This window comes from Thalassophryne amazonica, chromosome 8, assembly GCF_902500255.1.
Source record: "Thalassophryne amazonica chromosome 8, fThaAma1.1, whole genome shotgun sequence".
NCBI classification, from domain to species: domain Eukaryota; kingdom Metazoa; phylum Chordata; class Actinopteri; order Batrachoidiformes; family Batrachoididae; genus Thalassophryne; species Thalassophryne amazonica.
In genome coordinates this window covers 86,863,427-86,885,511 of record NC_047110.1, presented here as the reverse complement: position 1 = coordinate 86,885,511, position 22,085 = coordinate 86,863,427, and the positions used below count along the sequence as shown (strand labels likewise).

General features: G+C 41.9%; 1 protein-coding gene across 1 annotated transcript in view; it reads right to left on the bottom strand.

Annotated features, from left to right (window-relative positions):
• mrpl23 (mitochondrial ribosomal protein L23) overlaps nt 1–22,085 on the bottom strand; it is a 125,709-nt gene that overhangs the window by 1,267 nt on the left and 102,357 nt on the right. The gene's annotated exons all lie outside the window — the stretch shown is intronic.

The window sequence follows — 22,085 nt, the reverse complement described above, 5'->3', positions numbered from 1 at the left end:
CCTCCCCCCAGCTCCCCTCCTCCCTCCCTGTTACACAAATGTTTCTCTTTGGCATTCAATTTCTCCAATGTTCTCCCACATTTAATCTCTCATCTCTCTCCATTTCTCTGGTCTTGATTTATTCAGTGGGAAAGGATGATATCCATTATTTATTCGATACCAACCCATCTTTGGCCATGTCTCATGCATCACTGGCCCACCGTAGTTAGTGCAAAGCCACCACAGAGCGCATGCATAATGCTCGCTTATCCACCAAAATAACAGGTCATCGGGTGCAGTAGCCACAGCCAATCCCTGCCTGCCTCTCACATGGACACCTGGCAACAGGAATCTACCGCTACAATCCTCAAATATAACCAAATCAGGGCCACGCATGACTGCTTGTCTGACTATCTGTGAAGAGTAAAAATTCAGATTGGACAAGGGAAAAAAATATGCCAACGAACTTCTACTTCCTGTATTAGACTCATCACCTACTGGCGTTTGACTGATAAACTGACTAGCAGAAGGTCAGTGCTCAGTTGCCACCTGTCAAAAGAAAACAGACTTCGGCCATATTTCAACAAGAATCTCACAAGCGTCAACTGTGAATTAGTGCTTGTTTCATTGGGGCAACACAACAACGATCACCAGAACAAGTACAAAACAGAGAAACAGCAAAAAAAAAAAAAAAAAAACGGGACCACAAAATTCAGAGAAGAAGACAAGAATAAAGTAAATAAAGGGCAGGAAAGGTGATGGACCTGGCATTTTAACCCTGAGAGGATGGGCTGCTGGTCCTGGCTTCACTATGGATGTTTTACGAGATGTGCAGATGGTTTCTGGACCTCACATTGGGCAGAGTCCAATTAAAATTAAAACTTGGGAGTGGCACAGAGAAGGATTTTCTTGAAAGTAGACATTAAGTTCAGCTACAGTTTGCCAGAAGGCACATGGGAGACTTGAGTTCAGATCTTTCTCTGTACAAAAAAATCCTTCTCTGTTCGACTGCACCATCAAGCTTTGACTGGTGGTGCAGCAGACAAAAGTTGCTCTATGTAGTTTCCCCTCTTCTTTTCCTGCTGTGGTGGTTTCCCTCACTGTTCTCCTTGCAAAGTCAATCAGTTTTTCAGAACTGCTTACTTCAGATAATTTCACTGTACAGTACAACATAGTTTGTATTTATGACACGTCCAGTGACTTCAAAATGTTCACGTGTTGATCTGCTGACTTGTCTAAAGAAAGCTGGCTGTAAAACTGAAAGTTTGTATCAACAACAATCCTCATATTTAATTTGTCCCATTACTTACTTTTCAGAGGGACGATGCATAAAAATGACCATAATTCATAAATGATGAATGCAAGACCTCAAATTTAAGATAAAAGTCAGTTTGTTTCACTTAAGCTCCACTATGGTGGTATACAGAGGGAAAAAAATGACAAGCTATGTCACAGCATGTAATATTATAATACTGAAAAATTTCAGATTGAGAAGACAAAATTTTCTCCTCATGAAATTAAAATTTTTCTTGAATTTGTCTGGTGGACAGGCGATGCACAGACGTTAATGCTGAGCCTCAGTAATGAGGTACATTTAGCTGGATAGTTTTAACATTAAGTGTTCAAACAATTAGCGTGGTTTAAGGGGGAAAAGTATCCAGTCATTTCATAATGGTGAATACTGCATGTGGCAAATATACATCTCAATTCCGTTCTATGATGACCAACCACCACCACAATGACGAGATGAACACACGACTTCCCTGAACACAACTGTCAGTACAGCGTTGTGTGTAAAACATGACATTTTATTTGGGGTCTGTGTGTAGGTGTAAAGGAATGGTCTGGCTCTGAAGTGAAGGCTACACTGTCTCCAACTCTCAAAATACCAAGAGAAACGTGCATATAATTACAAAATAGCTTGGTTTAATTCCCAAACTGTGAGAGAAAATTGGCTGAAATAACAGTTGCAGAAGAAAGCTGGCCTCATATGCTGTGAAACGTGCTTACTGCATGCATACATATGCACGCTCACAAATATTCACATTTTGCATTTGTGTTGGACTGACGGAAGCTTTTCAATGGTGCACTGATATAAAGGGGTGTAGGAGGGTCACTGCATCAAAGTCTTAGCTGTACAAAACTGCTGTGGAAGTCTAAACTCTGGTATCAGCTACAGCAAAAGGTACACAACCATTTAAAAATGATTACATAATTTTATATATATATATATATATATATATATATATATATATATATATATATATATATATATATAAACTGTGCATGTGTCTTTGGATTGCTGTGGCAAACTGTGTACTGAAAACTGTAGGAGATTTTCCTCATGGGAGCAGCAACGTAGAAAGAACGAAAAACAGAATGCCAGGCACAGGGAGCAGGAAAACCTGGAAACCAACAGCCCTGCCAAGGCCCTCAGTGTCTCTCTGTACCCACTGCCATCGAGGAACGCAGAATCCAGAACGCAAACAGTGCACCAAGCCAAATGAAGTTTGCTGCAGTGGTTAGTGAGGCAGCGGGGGGCAGAAAAGCGGGCAGCACTTAGACAGATGGGTGTCAAAAAATATGAGGAAATGACCCGCAGGAAAAGGAAGAGGAAATCGGGCAACAGGAGTGAGAAATGAGTGAGTCATATCGTCTGACTTGAACCAAATGCTGTGTGAGCAGTAACATGCTGCAGCGCCAGACACTGTAGGCCGACACCTCCCTCAGAGATCACTGATCCCAAAAACAAAGCAATGAGACTTATTGTTGGAAGCAAGCCACACCCTCTATGTCTGTGTGTCAACCATCTGCTGGATGCATTTCCAGTCAGATAAAGTGCTGGGCGGAAGCATTCCTATTTTTGTTTGAAACATATACATCACAGGAGAACAGAGGCAAAGCCAGTCTTCCTGTGGACTCCATCAGCCCTAAGCCAAAACTCTGTGTGTGTGTGTGTGTGTGTGTGTGTGTGTGTGTGTGTGTGTGTGTGTGTGTGTGTGTGTGTGTGTGTGTGTGTGTGTGTGTGTGTGTGTGTGTGTGTGTGTTGCCGTCTACGTGTGTGTGAGAGTGCACAGTGAGTGATATATGTACAGGTCTGGCCAGAAAAGACAAATGTGGAGAAAGACAGGCAAGCATGATGTGTCTCCAAAGGTTTCTTTCTCTTACATAGTACTCGTTCTCAAAAACAAATTAAAGGACTGGATATATTTTTCCCTCATGCTGCCATCATGCTCTCAATTAAATAAAACTGCAATCCAGGAATACTGGGAAGAGGCCCCACGCTGCTAAGGATGCAAACAAACTCCTCTTACACACGGGAACAACCCATTACGCCAAGAGTTTCCCTCTCAATCGGAAAAGGAGAATGATGTGTGGGGTGGGGGTTTTAAAAAGGGAAGACAAATGTTGTCACTGACTCAAGACCAAGCCGTCTCACTTTACCCATCTGTGTGTACATTTCCCTTATAATGATAATTCAATGTCTTGTTCTGCCATTCAAAGTGTCCATTTACTGTAGGTCACAGGTCAGCCTAATAAAGCTGACGGAGGACAGCTAATGACAGATGAATGTGTCCTAGGAAGTATTTATATAGCACCTTTCAAACGCTGAGGTCCCAAAATACTAACAATAATGAAAAACTAAAGTGCTTAACCCTCTGACCCCCAACCACTTTTGGGGCATTTTTAATCCTGTTACATTTTTAATTATTGTTGGCTCATTTTTATTTACTCCACTTTCAAATCCTGCACCTCTATGGAAACAGAGCAGTCAAGACTAGAATTCGGTATAAGTTCCATGTGTCATTTTTTTTGCAGTATAACAGTTATGTTATATAAACAATTTTAAAAAGGAAGACAAGTTTGGGGTTCCCTACTGGAGCTGTTTCCCCCATGACCTCATCCTGGATAAGTGGTGGAAGATGAGAGTGAGAAGAAAAAGTAAAGTTGAATTTATTTTACACCAACTGAAAAAGATGAAATCAACACATATTGGTGTGAGTTTCTCCCTGATGAAACGATGTGATATGTGATGTGATAAGATGCGGGGAGGTGATGAGCTAGTGGTTAAGCGTTGGGCTTCAAACCAGAGGATCCTCGGTTCAAAACCCAAGATCCTTAATCCCCTAGTTGCTCCTGGTGTGTAGTGAGCAACTTGTATGGCAGCACCCTGACGTTAGTGTGTCAGTGTGTTTGTGTGAATGGGTAAATGATAGATATATAGGCTATGATTTCTTTCAGGAATGATTTGATGCGGTATGTTGCAATCAGACACAAATATCTGTTTAATGAAAACATTCAGGTATGGGTGTCTAATAAATTCAAATAAAAAAAAAAAAGTTCCATAAATTACAGTAAGCCAAAAGTGTCATTGCTTTCCATCAAATACATATTTCAAAAAAAGACCAGGGATCATCAGGCTTTTGCTACTGTGGTGCAGCACACTTGCACCAGCTCTGCTTGCCTACTGTTCAGCAGCACCACATAAAGGAGCAGAAAGCACAGCATAGAACAAGCCAAACCAATAGTAAAAATCAAAGGCGTACATTTGTTTGTTATGCCGCCAACCACTATCAGACATGCTGATTCTGTTTTTACATTGCATTCTGTTTAATGTTCCTGTGACAACTCTTGCAAAAGCTCAGCACCACCGTTTGAACTTTGATGAGAGTTTGAAGACATGGAGTGCACCAAAATAATAACTCTAACAATTTATACCACTAAAACAGCCATGGACTGGTTCACAGATAGACTCAGGGGTCTGTGTATCAATGTAGTCATATCTATTACTCTAAAATCAATTTTTTATTTGTATTGGTTAACTGTTACACCCCTAACATATGAACAATAGTTTTTTCAAAATTATACAAATTTGGTGAGAATCCGTGAAGTAGTTTTGAAGTAATCCTTCAAAGCCTATATAAAGTGAAATCCTGATCCAGAATCCAGATCTGGATCACCTCCAAAATTCAGTGAAGTCTTCCATGCCCTAATATCTATATTAGGGCATGGAATTTAATGGAGTCGTCCATCGCCTAAAATGCATCTGTGGTGAAAATTTGGTAAGAATCCGTGAAGTAATTTTGACGTAATCCTTCAAAGTTTATGTAAAGTGAATTTAGCAATCCAGAATCCGGATTACCAAAATTGAAGGGAGTCTTCCTTGGTCTAATATCTATCCGTGGTGAAAATTCTGACAAAATCTGTGCAGGAGTTTTGACGTAATCTTGCTAACAGACAGACCAACAGACAAATAAATAAATAAACGCAGATGATTTTTGTTACATCCTTGGCAGACGTAATAAACAAATGGACAGATTAATCTTTCACCAAAATAACATTAGTTGCAGTCCTAATCTCAATGGGCATACATGGTATTAATACACTCAACAAAAATATAAACGCAACACTTTTGGTTTTGTTCCCATTTTGTATGAGATGAACTCAAAGATCTAAAACTTTTTCCACATACACAATATCACCATTTCCCTCAAATATTGTTCACAAACCAGTCTAAATCTGTGATAGTGAGCACTCCTCCTTTGCTGAGATAATCCATCCCACCTCACAGGTGTGCCATACCAAGATGCTGATTAGACACCATGATTAGTGCACAGGTGTGCCTTAGACTGTCCACAATAAAAGGCCACACTGAAAGGTGCAGTTTTGTTTTATTGGAGGGGGGGATACCAGTCAGTATCTGGTGTGACCACCATTTGCCTCATGCAGTGCAACACATCTCCTTCGCATAGAGTTGATCAGGTTGTCAATTGTGGCCTGTGGAATGTTGGTCCACTCCTCTTCAATGGCTGTGCGAAGTTGCTGGATATTGGCAGGAACTGGTACACGCTGTCGTATACGCCGGTCCAGAGCATCCCAAACATGCTCAATGGGTGACATGTCTGGTGAGTATGCCGGCCATGCAAGAACTGGGACATTTTCAGCTTCCAAGAATTGTGTACAGATCCTTGCAACATGGGGCCATGCATTATCCTGCTGCAACATGAGGTGATGTTCTTGGATGTATGGCACAACAATGGGCCTCAGGATCTCGTCACGGTATTTCTGTGCATTCAAAATGCCATCAATAAAATGCACCTGTGTTCTTCGTCCATAACAGACGCCTGCCCATACCATAACCCCACCGCCACCATGGGCCACTCGATCCACAACATTGACATCAGAAAACTGCTCACCCACACGATGCCACACATGCTGTCTGCCATCTGCCCTGGACAGTGTGAACCGGGATTCATCCATGAAGAGAACACCTCTCCAACGTGCCAACGCCAGCGAATGTGAGCATTTGCCCACTCAAGTCGGTTACGACGACGAACTGGAGTCAGGTCGAGACCCCGATGAGGATGACGAGCATGCAGATGAGCTTCCCTGAGACGGTTTCTGACAGTTTGTGCAGAAATTCTTTGGTTATGCAAACCGATTGTTTCAGCAGCTGTCCGAGTGGCTGGTCTCAGACGATCTTGGAGGTGAACATGCTGGATGTGGAGGTCCTGGGCTGGTGTGGTTACACGTGGTCTGCGGTTGTGAGGCTGGTTGGATGTACTGCCAAATTCTCTGAAACGCCTTTGGAGATGGCTTATGGTAGAGAAATGAACATTCAATACACGAGCAACAGCTCTGGTTGACATTCCTGCTGTCAGCATGCCAATTGCACGCTCCCTCAAATCTTGCGACATCTGTGGCATTGTGCTGTGTGATAAAACTGCACCTTTCAGAGTGGCCTTTTATTGTGGGCAGTCTAAGGCACACCTGTGCACTAATCATGGTGTCTAATCAGCATCTTGGTATGGCACACCTGTGAGGTGGGATGGATTATCTCAGCAAAGGAGAAGTGCTCACTATCACAGATTTAGACTGGTTTGTGAACAATATTTGAGGGAAATGGTGATATTGTGTATGTGGAAAAAGTTTTAGATCTTTGAGTTCATCTCATACAAAATGGGAGCAAAACCAAAAGTGTTGCGTTTATATTTTTGTTGAGTGTATAACTGGAGGGAAAAAAGGTCATGGGTGAAAGTGTGCCAGTAAAATATTTCTCAAAAATTGTGGGTGTCCATGTGGTGTTTGTGCGTATACGGTCATTTGGATATGGCAGAACAAGTCTATCTGTAGGCCAAGAGAAGGAACAAGGAGAAGCTAAACAGGGGCCAGTGGGCAAGACATGGAAAGAGACAGACAAAGAGCAACTGTATTCTATCAGACTGACCTTTACTGTTGATTTATGACAAACTGCATGGAGGCTGTACTCAAAAAGAGCAGAAGGAAAAAGAATCCTGATGTGTGTAAAAATTTCCCCTTAAGAAACAAGGAAAAAAAGACTGTTGAAAGAATGGACAAATGCATACATGTCAAACTTGGCAAGCATGTGAAATCAAGAGAGAATAAGTAAAATATGAAGTTTCACATCTGTTTTGACTTGATGCATTAAAAATGATGGAAACAGGTAGATCTGAGGACCCTATATGAAAAGAACATGATGCAACAGCTAAGGACACAGAACACCACTTTAATCTGTGGCATTGAAATAAAATGATGGAAGCATACTGGTCAGGACTGAACCAGGTCCAACATCTCAAGTCATCTGGTTCGGTTAAAAATATTGAAATAACTTGATAACAAATAAATGTTTTGGGGAATAATTACCCACCAGGAGCTACAATGATTAATCTTATTTTCAAAGCATCAGACACAGAGGTCTCATTTTCACCCTGGTTCCTGTGATCCACTTCAAATTTTCCTAACCCTAACTACTTTTAAAGACTCTCAGCAACTCTCCTTGAAGAGATGTTCTCTTCACCAGAATACTGAGGACATCATTACTTTGGCTCTACCCATTCTAACACCATGGACTTCGCTGCTCTATTTAAAATTCTCTAAGTTAAACTCAGAATCTTGGGTCCATGATGTCACCGGTATCCTTAAACAGGTTTGTAGAACAGCTGAGTATAAATGGAAGAAGGACAAGTTACAAACATATTTTGAAATTCTGAGGAAATGACAGATTTTCAGGATGAAAGCACAGCAGCAAAAATAAAATATCTTTCGGGTGACAACTTGTGAAAATAGATTTTTTTTTTTTTTTTTTTTTTTTGCTTTGTTTTTTGGTGTGGGGGCCAGCATGAGCTCAAATATTGCCCCGACTGATCGTAACCCATCTGTTAATAATCAGTATGAGCCAATATGAGTTTCTGTTTCCACCATTTGAAACAGACAACTTGCAAGAATCAGCACTTTAAAAGTTTAAATGATCATTAATGTACTGTAGATGGGGTGGTGGACAAGCGGTTAAGTGCACCTGTTTCCAGTGAGAAAGGTTCCCAGTTCAAGGTCACCTATGCCCATTTTCTATATAATGTGGAGTTGCATCAGGATGGGCATCCAGTATAAAACTTGTGCCAAATAAAGATACAAATCCACTTTAAATCTGTTGTAGTCACCCTGAGTGAAACAAGGGAGGAGCTGAAGGGACTTACTACTGATGTATTGTTGACACAGGAGGTCCTGGCATTCTTGCATTTTTGGACCTACCACAGCTTTTAATACGGCTGTTTCTGTCTTGTATGAAGTGCTGACATACAACCAACAGCTCTGAAGTGGACTCAATCATAACAGTTCCACAGATTGCTGTTGGTTGTGGTGATTTTTCTGCCTCCCCAGCTCCACTCACCCGTGTGGTTCCTCAAGGGCCTGTCTTTGGTCTTATTTTATTTTCTGTTTTTAATAATTATGACTTTTTCCCTCCATGTTTGCACAGATGACACACAGAGCTAATTGTTGCTGAAGACCACAAATAGCAGCTCCTTGCAGATATTGTTGAACTACTTAAAAGATATCAAAAGTCTGATGTTTCTGAATAAGAAAACTGGGATTTGCTACTGCATCACTGTATCACAATATTTACCTCATTCCTTTTGCATCTTATAGTAAGGCGTTGGCAATAAATCTGGATGTGATCTTTGACATGCTTATACGAGGTCTATTAGACAATAAACCGACCCTTTTTTTTTTAACTATATGGATTTGAATGATGTGCGATTCCACCAATCATGCTTGAACCCTCGTGCGCATGCGTGAGTTTTTTCACGCGTGTCGGTGACGTCATTTCCCTGTAGGCAGGCCTTGAGTGAGATGTGGTCCCGCCCTCTCGGCTGAATTCCTTTGTTTCACACGCTGCTCCAGACGGCGCGCGTTGCTTTATCAAACTTTTTTCTGGACCTGTGAGGAATATCCGAGTGGATACTATTCGAGAAATTAAGCTGGTTTTCGGTGAAAAGTTTAACGGCTGATGAGAGATTATGGGGTGTTTCTGTCGGTGTAAGGACTTCCCACGGAGCGGGGCGTCGTGCAGCGCTTCCAGGCGCCGTCGTCGGCCTGTTTCGACCTGAAAACATCCTAATTTAAGGCTTAATTCACCCAGGACGTCGTGAGAGAACAGAGAAGATTCAGAAGAGGCCGGCATGAGGACTTTATGCGGACATTCCACTGTTTAAGGACATTTTGTAATGAAAGACGTGCGTGCAAATTCGCCGAGTCGTTTCCGTGACAACTCGGCGAATCTGTGTGCGCCGCGACAGGAAAAACACCTCCGTGTTGAAAACCATTTGTAAAATTCAGGCGGCTTTTGATGGCTTTCAACAAGTGAGTAACTGAGAAATTGTTTAACAGCTTTGGCATGTTCCAACTTGCCCGTTAAGGTTTCCAACAGAGGTGTTTTTCCTGTCGCGACCCCCCGCGGTCGGGTCCGGCCCGACATGCGACTCTGCCCGCACGTTCTTTCATTACAAAATGTCCGTTAACAATGGAATGTCTGAATAAACTCCTCATGCCGACTTCTTCTGAAAGTTCTCTGACGACTTCCTGGGTCAACAGAGCCTGAAATGTGGAAGTTTTCAACTTGAAACAGCGAGACGCTACCGCCTCGAAGTGCAGATCGCCATCAGGCACCGTGGGCCGTCTTTACGGCGACACTAACAGACCAAAATCTCTCATCAGCCGTTAAAATTTTTACCGAAAACCAGCTGAATTTATCGAATGGTGTCCACTCAGTTGTGCCTTACAGTTTTGAAAAAATTTTGATCAAACAAAGCAGCACTCTCTGAGCCATTCTTAAACAATGAAAAAAAACGACGAGAGGGTGGGCGACTCCTCACTCAAAGACTGCCCACAGGCGAATGACGTAACCGACAGGTGTGAAAAAACTCTCGCATGCCCACGAGGGTTCAAGCATGTCTGATGTAATCACACGTGATTCAAATCCATATGGTTTTTGAAAAAAATAATAAGGTCGGATACTTTTCTAATAGACCTCGTATTTGCTGTAAATATCAGTTCAGTTGTGATGATTAGCTTCTTTCAGCTGCGAGTGACAGCTAAAGTCAAGCCCTTTCCCTCATCTAATGATTTAGAAAAGACGACTCATGCCTTCTTTTTGTCATGGCTTAATGAATATAATTCATTGTACACAAGGAGTTAGCCAGTCATTTACTGTATGGCTGAAGCGAGTACAGAACAGTGCATCTTAGGTTTTAACAATAACTGTGCTTTTGTGGTAGCTGCCTCAAAACCTTGGAATAGCTTACCCCTATACATTTGCCCCAACTTGGCCTCTTAATTTTTTGCTGAAGACTTATTGACACTGAAAACCAGACTGGGTTGAGATTTATTTTTCTATACTTTTTTTTTTTGTTGTTTTGCAGTTTTATTTAGTTTTTTGATACATCTTTTCCATTTTACATTGATGATTCCAACTTTCCTTTTATCATTCTAGTATTTCATTGTGAATTACTATGGTCAACGCCTGTTCTTTTAAATGTGCTTCAGGAATAAATCTTACTTGACCCCACTATGCATTTGCTAGTATGGTTGTAAAACAGAGCCTGTAGAACAAACCATCACAAAACCTGATGAAAACGTTTGACTTACAGTGCAATGAACATCAAATAATGAAGATGATCTGGATTATGCCAATTTTTTATTTTCTGGTAACTTTTCTGGTCTTAAAATGAGGAACAAGCTGACCGTAAGACACTCAAATTACTTATTCCTTCTAAGGAGGGCAAATCCAGCAGGTATTAAGGATGGAGTCATTCAAAAAGCATCCAACTTAAAAAAAAAAAAAGAAAAAAAAGTGTGTGCAGCCAAATGTGGACTGCACACAGACCGAGAGCGGTGTTGACGATGCGGTGCAGTAACACAAAGTTGTGGCTCATGTGGTTGCAGAGACAGCGTGATGGCATTGAAGCACAGAACCATCTTGAGCAGTGGTGTGTGTTGTCTGCACGTGTGGTAGGGACAGGGAGGTGCACATGTTGTGGTGGTAGCTTTTGTGATCACACAGTAGGACCGCCTGGCAGATGACAGAGGATGAGACCACAGTGGTAAGGTTAACAGGATTAGCGCTGCAGGGAGCTGGCCGCGGCTCGCACTGCAGAACGTGTGGCATACGTGTAATATGTGTGCAGTTGAGTAGTCAGCTTGTGAGGACACAAATGTTTTATGCAATCACATTGCACATAGTCCCCCGATCACCGTTTCTCAAATGTTTTCAGACCACGGACCAATTAACCAGTAAAGAGAGTGGAGAGAAAAAAAAAGACGACCACTGAACTCCCCAAATGCCCAAAAACAATAGATCTGCTTATCACGCCAACAGTACAGTACATTAGGTTGTAATTTATAATGTTACAACCTAATAATGACAGCTTTACAAATTTGAGAAATACTTCTGCCCTACAAATTACTGACGCCTGAAGCTTCCTACCTTTAGTCGTTCATTACAGTACTTTAGCATTTAGCAATTACCATTTCATAACCTACATACTGTTTTCAGACCCACCATCGTGTATATGAAGACATTCTCTGTGATGCTGTTGGGGAGACTGTCATCACAGACAAAACTGTTACTTTGACAGTGGAATCAGTGAAAATCAAGAACAGGAGTTGAAGACACTGGCTTTGAGGCGCTACTTATATCATACAAAATTTTTTATTGTTGGCAGATATATTAGCTTATATTGTTCTTATTGTTATTAACATTACATGCTAAAAAGTCTTAAAATATGTTTTAAAAAGTAAAGTTTTTCTGCGGGAGGGGGAGCTTGTGACCATTCAACCCTTTGGCTATGGCTTTGTTAAGTCCCTGATAGCAGGAGGAAAACAGACATGATGGTGAGAAAAACGACCTGACTGGCCAATTAGTGTATCAGATGTGCAATTTACCACAAACAAACCTGCGTACCTGAAGCAAAGGAGAATGAAATATGTTAAGATGTGCACCACAGCAACCCGACAGAGCCCTGCATGCTCTCTCTTGGCACGGTGCTTTTGAAGCCAGACAGAATGTACACTGATGATGACCTGCGGTAGACTTGTTGCATATTTGAAGTGAATGAGAGCATAAATATGCTTTTAAAACTAGCATCACAGTACTTACTGGTGGTAAAGCAGTAACAGACACTGACAGGGCACTGCTTTTTTGCTCCATTGGCACTATACTGATGAAGCAATGCGAGATGAAAACGTGCAACGACATAATGATTTGGTGTTTCTGATATGATCAATAAAAATGTGCTTCGATCAGGCCCAATTTCGATGGCTTGGTATATCCCTATTTTGAAGGCAAACTCAAATTATTCATGCGAGTTGAAGTGAAACTATTATGGTTCAAAAAAATAACAGCTCCTGCAAGTACCTGATAAAAAACAAGTCTGCAAAAACAACTGCAAAAACAGTGATAAAAAATGATGACAACATCAAAAAAGTTATTTTTTTAGTTTTTTGGCAAATTTACATAAATACATCTTCAACCGCTTATCCAGGATTGGGTCACGGCAGCAACAGCTCCAGCAGGGGACCCCAAACTTCTCTTTCCTGGGCCACATTAACCACCTCTGACTGGGAGATGCCGAGGCGTTCCAAGGCCAGAGTGGAGATGCGAGCTGGACATGCCTGGAACCCCTCCGTAAGGAGGCGCCAGGGGGCGACCAGATGCCCAAACCACCTCAGCTGACTCATCTCAATGCAAAGGAGCAGCGGCTCTAGTCCGAGCTCATCATGAATGACCAAGCTTCTCACCCTACCTTGAAGGGAGACACCAGCCACCCTCCCAAGGAAACCTATGATGGCCACTTGTGCCTACGATCTAGGAAGAGTCCTGGTGGATACGAATTTCTTCGATTTACGGATGATGGAAGCCACTGTGCTCACTGGGACCTTCAAAGCAGCAGAATGTTTGTGTACCCTTCCCTAGATTTGTGCCTCAAGACAATCCTGTGTCAGATGTCTAAAGAAAATTCCTTTGACTTCATGCTTGGTTTGTGCTCTGACATGCACTGTCAACTGTCGGACCTTAAATGTAGACAGGTGTGTGCCTTTCCAAATCATATCCAATTAACTGAATTTACCCCAGGTGAACTCCAATTAAGCTGTAGAAACATCTCAAGGATGATCAGTGGAAACAGGATGCACCTGAGCTCAATATTAAAGTTCATGGCAAAGGCTGCGAATACTCATGTACGTGTGATTTCTTAGTTTTTTATTATTATTTTATTACTAAATTTGCAAAAATTAAATAAAATAAATAAGTTAAAAAACTTTTTCACCTCTTCATGGATTATTGTGTGCAGAATTATGGGGGGAGAAGAATTTTGGAATAAAATGTAACATGACAAAATGTGGAAAAAGAGAAGCGCTGTGAATACTTTCCAGATGCACTGTATATTTAAAAACAAAGTCAAACTCGATATACAACAGCCTGAAACCATAATAGCAGCTGAGCAGGAGCTGAGCCGTACTTAAAAAACATAATGGTTGGAGAACATGGGAATGAGAGAAACAGCAAAGTGAAATCATCTCTCTGTGTACAAAACAGATAAGTGGCAGTGACAGCAGACCAGAGACCAATAACATCCTGCTGTGGGTTCATTCAGGGTCATGACCCTGGCCCTCCCTCTAATTACACTGACATCTCCCCCACAACTCAGCAGCAGCCAAATAACTGTCACCATTGTCGAGCAGCACTGTATGTTTGTATGTGCCCATAAATATCTGGGCACCAACAAAGTATTAGTTCAGTTGTCTAAAGCATACTGGGGTTACAAAGCAAACTACAGATGTGTGAATAAACTCAAAAAATTCAACATTATATAACAACTGTGTTCCGTTATTGCATTTTACTGTTTACCATCATTTTGTTTGTTTGCAGCCAGTCTGCTGTTCTGTGTAGGCGAGATCTCGTCAGATCTCAGAAGCTAAGTGAAGTGGACCCTGCGTAGTACTTGATGGGAGACCTCGTCGAAAGACCAGGGGCTGTGTGTGTTTCTCCAGGTAAAACTGGAGTTGTGTCAAGAACGGCATCCGGAGTGAAAGGTGCCACATCCCATTGCAGAACTGCGCTAGACCGCTGAAGCGACCCCCCTCAAACAGGAGCAGCCGAAAGGCAAACAACAAGAACAACCATCATTTTGTTTGTTTCTTGGTTTCCTGACTAACTCCTTTATTTATATTTCATATGTTAATTGTTTTAAATGTTAACTGTTACTTGTTCTTGAGGTGGCCAGCCAAATGAGCTGGGTCCGCTGGTGTCATTGGAACCTGCTCTCTCTCTCGCTCTCTCTCTTTCTCACACACACACACACACACACACACACACACACACACACACACACACACACACACACACACACACACACACACACACACACACACACACACACACACACACACACACACACACACACACACACACACAGGTAAAGGAGTTGCACTTACAAAGTCACTCTCATATGATACAGCAATTAAACATCTAGAAGAAGTACAATTATGCCCTATACAGGGCCATCAAGTTAGTGCTTATCCCAGGATAATGTTGAATGAAGTGGACGAGCTAATAGCAGTCTTGTTTGAATCCTGCGTGATACTGCAGGATTTGAACACTTACGGGAACCTGCGCTCAAATGTGCAATATATACACAGCATAAGGTCACACAGAAAAAATGGTGTACTGTTTTGTTTTCGGCTGCAATCACTGAAGCAGTCGCGAAAAGTTTTTTTTTTTTTTTAGTTCCCAATGGAGAAGGGAAGGCGAGGCGAGTGGGAGACGTCGTGTTGGTAAGTGTTAGCCTACACAGCTAACCAGAGCAGCTCTGTTCTCTCACGTGCAAAATGTCCTCAACAACTCATTTCAATTTCAATTTATTTTCATTTATATAACGCCAAATCACAACAGAGTTGCCTCAAAGCACTTCACACAGGTAAGGTCTAACCTTACCAACCCCCAGAGCAACAGTGGTAAGGAAAAACTCCCTCTGAGGAAGAAAATCAAAAATCGAAAATGCACAACAAAGCGTCAAGACAGAAAACTTAAAGCAATATGTCTCAAAAATCGAAAATGCACAACAAAACAAATGAGGAACAAATGGGAGGAAACTGGAGTCAGCGTCTGTGACCGAACTGTAAGAAACCGCCTAAAGGAAATGGGATTTACATACAGAAAAGCTAAACAAAAGCCATCATTAACACCTAAACAGAAAAAAACAAGGTTACAATGGGCTAAGGAAAAGCTATCGTGGACTGTGGATGACTGGATGAAAGTCATATTCAGTGATGAATCTCGAATCTGCATTGGGCAAGGTGATGATGCTGGAACTTTTGTTTGGTGCCGTTCCAATGAGATTTATAAAGATGACTGCCTGAAGATAACATGTAAATTTCCACAGTTATTGATGATATGGGGCTGCATGTCAGGTAAAGGCACTGGGGAGATGGCTGTCATTACATCATCAATAAATGCACAAGTTTTCGTTGATATTTTGGACACTTTCTTATCCCATCAATTGAAAGGATGTTTGGGGATGATGAAATCATTTTTCAAGATGATAATGCATCTTGCCATAGAGCAAACACTGTGAAAACATTCCTTGCGAAAAGACACATAGGGTCAATGTCATGGCCTGCAAATAGTCCGGATCTTATTCTCCAATTGAAAATCTTTGGTGGAAGTTGAAGAAAATGGTCCATGACAAGGCTCCAACCTGCAAAGCTGATCTGGCAACAGCAATCAGAGAAAGTTGGAGCCAGATTGATGAAGAGTACTGTTTGTCACTCATTAAGTCCATGCCTCAGAGACTGCAAGCTGTTATAAAAGCCAGAGGTGGTGCAACAAAATACAAGTGAACTGTTGGAACGTTCTTTTGTTTTTCATGATTCCATAATTTTTTCATCAGAATTAAGTGATTCCATATTTTTTTCCCTCTGCTTGGTCTAAAAAAGTAACCGTTACTGACTGCCACAAATTTTTTTCATGATTTCTTATAGTGTTTCTTAAAGCCAGAAAGTTGCCATTTGAAATGACTTTAGTTTTGTGTCATGTCTGTGATCTTCTTTTTTTCTACAAAATAAAACAACTGAATGAACATCCTCCGAGGCCGGTGATTCCATAATTTTTGACAGGGGTTGTATAATGGGAGAAAAGCAGGGGGCCTAAGACAGACCCCTGTGGAACTCCAAATTTCATGTCACTAAGGTCAGAGGTAGTGTTACTGTAAAAAACACAGTGATAACGACTGGTCAAGTGTGACATCAGCCATGCATGGGCACTCCCAGTAATTCCAAACTGATTTTCCAGCCTATCAAGTAGAATATGATGATCCACTGTATCAAATGCAGCACTGAGATCTAACAGCAACAGAACCGTAGTTTTGTCCGAATCCATTGTAAGCAGAAGATCATTCACCACTTTAGTGAGAGCCGTCTCTGTGGAATGATATTTTCTAAAAGCAGACTGCAGTGGCTTAAAGAGATTATTCTCAGTAAGATAGTCTACGAGCTGCCGTGACACCACTTTTTCCAGAATTTTAGAGAAAAATGATAGATTTGATATCGGCCGATAGTTTGTCAATACACTAGGGTCAAGATTAGGTTTCTTAAGTAATGGTTTAATCACTGCAGATTTGAAACATTTAGGAACAGATCCAGAAGTTAAAGAAAGAGTAATAATTTCCAGCACAGTCGGCCCAAGAGTGGGCCACAGGTCCTTAAACAGTTTTGTTGGTATAGGATCAAATAAACAGGTTGTGCTTTTGTTGACAGTACGAGTTTTGTCAGCATGCCTAGTGAGATACTGTCAAATTCTGTAAATCTAGGTAATAACTCAGTAGTGGCGCCCACATCAATAGCAGGGTGTAGTGGCTGGATTAAAGCATACCGGGATATGTTTAACCTGATGTCTTCTATTTTCTTCTCAAAGTAATCCAGGAAATCTTGTGCTGTAAAAGGAGAGCGAACTACAGGTGGTTGTTCATGCAAAAGTGTTGCCACCATGTCAAACAAGAACTTTGAGTTATGATTGTTTTTGTTGATCAAATCAGAGTAGTAAGTCTGCTTTGTAGCCAATAATGCATGCATATAGTCTAAGATAGCATCATGCCACGCAAGGTGAAATACTTCTAATTTTGAACGGCGCCATTTCCGTTCTAGACCTCTTGCTTTATGTTTGAGGTCACGCAGATAATCACTGAACCAAGGTGACTGATTTGGGGGAGCGCAGTTTTAACACAGGTGGTACAATCATGTTGAGTGTAGTTTTGAGCACTGAGTTTAAACTATCCACAAGTCTGTCTACTGACTGGGTATTTGTCAAATGTGAAGCTAAGACATCAGGCAGTCTACTTCGAGTTCAGTCTTAGTTGAGTTGATGCATCGCCGTAATGATATATAAGGTTGTTGTTCCACTAAACACGGCAGCGAAACTGTAAACTTAAGTGAGTGATCAGACACCACTGATGTAAGAGGCATGATGTCAATATTTGTGACAGCAATACCACGTGCGAGAACCAGATCCAGGGTATTTCTACTAATGTACGTCCAATCCCAAATGCATTGCCGAAATCTTAATGCAGCCACAATTTCCATAAATGATTTGCAGAGGGGATCAGAAGGCTTATTTATATGAATGTTAAAGTCACCAATGATCACAATGTTATCGACACTAGTTGACAAGTTAGAGATGAACGCACCGAATTCATCTAATTCAGAATATGGGCCAGGAGGCCTATATACAGTGACAAAGTAATATGAATGATTTTTATTTTTCTGACCTTGGCAATGTGTAATATCTTGAGCAGAGCGGAGAATCAGATGCTCAAATGAGTGATATTTGTAACCCCCAACAGCTAATAAGCTAAACCTAGATTTTTAAATAAGAGCAACACCCTCGCCTTGCTTCGCATCACGAGGGAAGTGACTAAATGTATATGCTGGTGGGCAGGCCTCATTTAAGGGGAGGACAGCTGTAGGTTTAAGACAAGTTTCACATAGCCCAATCATATCTAAGTGATGATCAATAATTAGATCATTGATCAACAATGATTTTGAGGACAGTGATCTTATGTTAATGAGACCCAGTCTAAGGACCTCAGTGGGGTTGACAGTTGAACTGGGTGGTTCCAGAGTAGCATATATAAGATGCCTAGAAGCAGGTTTAGGTTTAAGACATTCCACGCGCGTTGTAGCTAGCAGACATGAAATCTTTGCTATTGCTGGAACAACCACTGGGCCATCCTCAATTTCAACATCATCCATTATAGTAATGGGTATTAAGTTTGGAAAGCATATCCCTCTATGATTTTTATGGACACGACTACGGACGCAGACTCAAACTCATGTCCACTTTCCCACTGCATCGTCTTTGCATGTTCACTGCATCGTCTTTGCATGTTCACTTTGTTTGCAAGTAATTTGCCGAAAAACCCATTGAACAAGCCGTGATTTGCTCTTGTTCTTAAAAATAGGAACCAGCACACGCCACTCCTCAGACATCCTTTCACTTTCCAAGATTTTATGAAACAATCTGGTTAGAAACTCCACTGCCATCTCTCCTTGGCATTTCCATGCCTCCACTGGAATGTTATCTGGACCAACTGCCTTTCCACTTTTCATATTTTCATAGCTGCCCTCACTTCATCCTTACTTATCCCTTGTACTTCCTGATTTACTCTCTCCACATCCTTTTCCCTCAGTTTCTTCATTCATCAGCGCCTCAAATTATTCCTCCACCTTCTCAACACACTTTCCCTGCCCATCAGCACATTACCATCTGCATCTTTTAACACTCTAACCTGCTGCACAACCTTTCCAGCTCTGTCGCTTTGTCTGGCCAATTGGTACAAGTTCTATTCACCTTCCTTACTATTCAACTTCTTGTACAGCTCCCTAAATGCCTTTTCCTTAGCTTTGCCACTTCTCTTTTTGCCTTATGCCATGTCCTTGTACTCCTGTCTACTTTCTTGATCTCTCTGACTATCCCAAATCTTTTTTCGCCAACCGCTTTCTCCTTGTGCTTTCCTGGACATCTTCATTCCATCGCCAAGTCTCCTTGCCTTCCGCTTTCCAGATGTCACACCCAGTACCTTTCTAAATGTCTCCCTCACCACATCTGCAGTACTTTTCCAGTTGTCCAAAATGACTTCCATTCCATCCAGTGCCTCTCTCACCTGCTTACTGAATTTCACACAACAGTCTTCCTCCTTCAGTTTCCACCATCTGATCCTTTGTTGAGCTCTCACTCTCTTCTTCTTCACCTCTAAAGTCATCCTATGTTGTCTAGCTACACTCTCTCCTGCAGTCTCCAATTTCTTTTAGCTTGCATCTCCTACACAAAATGCAGCCCATCTTCGTCCACTCTTATATGTCACACTTTGCTCCTTCTTTTCTTACAGTAGGTGTTGACCACAGCCCTTTCCATCCTTTTTAGAAAATCAACTACCATGTGCCCTTCTACATTCCTGTCCTTGATAACATATCTACTGTATTTTCCGCACCATAAGGCGCACCTAAAAGCCTTAAATTTTCACAAAAATCGGCCATGCGCCCTATAATCCGGTGCGCCTTATGTGCGCACTGAATTCCAAAATCTGTAAAAACGACCGACGTTGTCTTTGACCATCAGAATATCGGACCATTTCCCGCTGACACAAGGACGTAATACGTAAAGTACGTATGCTAGCAGCGTAGAGTACGTACCCTGGCAGCGATAAACCAATCAGAGAACATTACGTAATACGTAAAGTACGTACGCTGGTAGCGTAGAGTACGTACGCTGCCAGCGATAAACCAATCAGAGAAGAGTCCGTGAGTCCGTACGCTTACCTCCGCCACTCCTCCGGTAGTTACCGTATACTACAGGTATCCTGCAAAACAACATTTGTTTGTCTAAGGACCCCCGAAAATGGCGCCAGCGAAGAGACATGCTTACGAGGCACAATTCAAACTGCAGGCTATAAGTTATGCAGTTGTTCATGGGAACAGAGCAGCTGCGAGAGGAAACAAGAAAATGAACTGCGCCAAGTTAAAAAGACCAAACGGAGTTTCCGCAGAAACAAAGCGAGGTGGCCACAGCTAGAAGACCAGCTGTTCAATTCAGACACAGAAGATGAGGACTTCGATGGATTTGTGACAGAACCATAATAAAAAATAATGTGAGTACCATATTGTTAAATACCGGTAGTTCAAAGTTGTTAAAAAGTTCAAATAAACTCACCGTTTTGCTTCCGTGACCTTTTTTTTTTTTTTTTGTAGACTATATGTTTTAGCGTGCGCCTTTTGTAAGGGTTAAGTACCCACTAATTGAGGGCGCGCCTTATAATCTGGTGCGCCTTATGGAGCAGAAAATACGGTACCTGCTAACTGAGGCTGTGCCTTATAATCCGGTGCACCTTTTGTAAGGGTTAAGTACCCGCTAATTGAGGGCGCGCCTTATAATCTGGTGCGCCTTATGGTGCAGAAAATACGGTAACCATTACTTACTCATCACCTCTGTTCCCTTAGCCAACATGCCCATTGAAGTCCGCTCCTACCACCACTCTCTCATGCTTGGGCACACTTTCCACCACCTCATTTAACGCACTCCAGAAATCTTTCACCTTCATTTTACAACCCACCTATGGGGCATATGCACTGATGATATTCATCATCACCATTTCAATTTCCAACTTCACACTCCGTCACATCCTGTCAGACACTCGCTTAACCTCCAACACACTCTTAACATACTCTTCCTTTAAAAGGATCCCGACACCATTTCTCTATCTTCACCATGATACAACTTGAACCCACCACCTATGCTCCTGCTCTTACTTCCCTTCTTCTTAGTTTCTTGCACACACAATATGTCTACCTTTCTCCTCTCCATCATATCAGTCAGCTCTCTCCCTTTACCAGTCATACCGCCAACATTCAAAGTTCCAACTCTCACTTCCTCCCTTCTACAACCCCAATTCCAATGAAGTTGGGATGTTGTGTAAAATGTAAATACACTCAAAAATATAAACGCAACACTTTTGGTTTTGCTCCCATTTTGTATGAGATGAACTCAAAGATCTAAAACTTTTTCCACATACACAATATCACCATTTCCCTCAAATATTGTTCACAACCCAGTCTAAATCTGTGATAGTGAGCACTTCTCCTTTGCTGAGATAATCCATCCCACCTCACAGGTGTGCCATATCAAGATGCTGATTAGACACCATGATTAGTGCACAGGTGTGCCTTAGACTGCCCACAATAAAAGGCCACTCTGAAAGGTGCAGTTTTATCACACAGCACAATGCCACAGATGTCGCAAGATTTGAGGGAGCGTGCAATTAGCATGCTGACAGCAGGAATGTCAACCAGAGCTGTTGCTCGTGTATTGAATGTTCATTTCTCTACCATAAGCCGTCTGCAAAGGCGTTTCAGAGAATTTGGCAGTACATCCAACCAACCTCACAACCGCAGACCACGTGTAACCACACCAGCCCAGGACCTCCACATCCAGCATGTTCACCTCCAAGATCGTCTGAGAGCAGCCACTCGGACAGCTGCTGAAGCAATCGGTTTGCATAACCAAAGAATTTCTGCACAAACTGTCAGAAACCGTCTCAGTGAAGCTCATCTGCATGCTCGTCGTCCTCATCGGGGTCTCGACCTGACTCCAGTTCGTCGTCGTAACCGACTCGAGTGGGCAAATGCTCACATTTGCTGCCGTTTGGCACGTTGGAGAGGTGTTCTCTTCACGGATGAATCCCGGTTCACACTGTTCAGGGCAG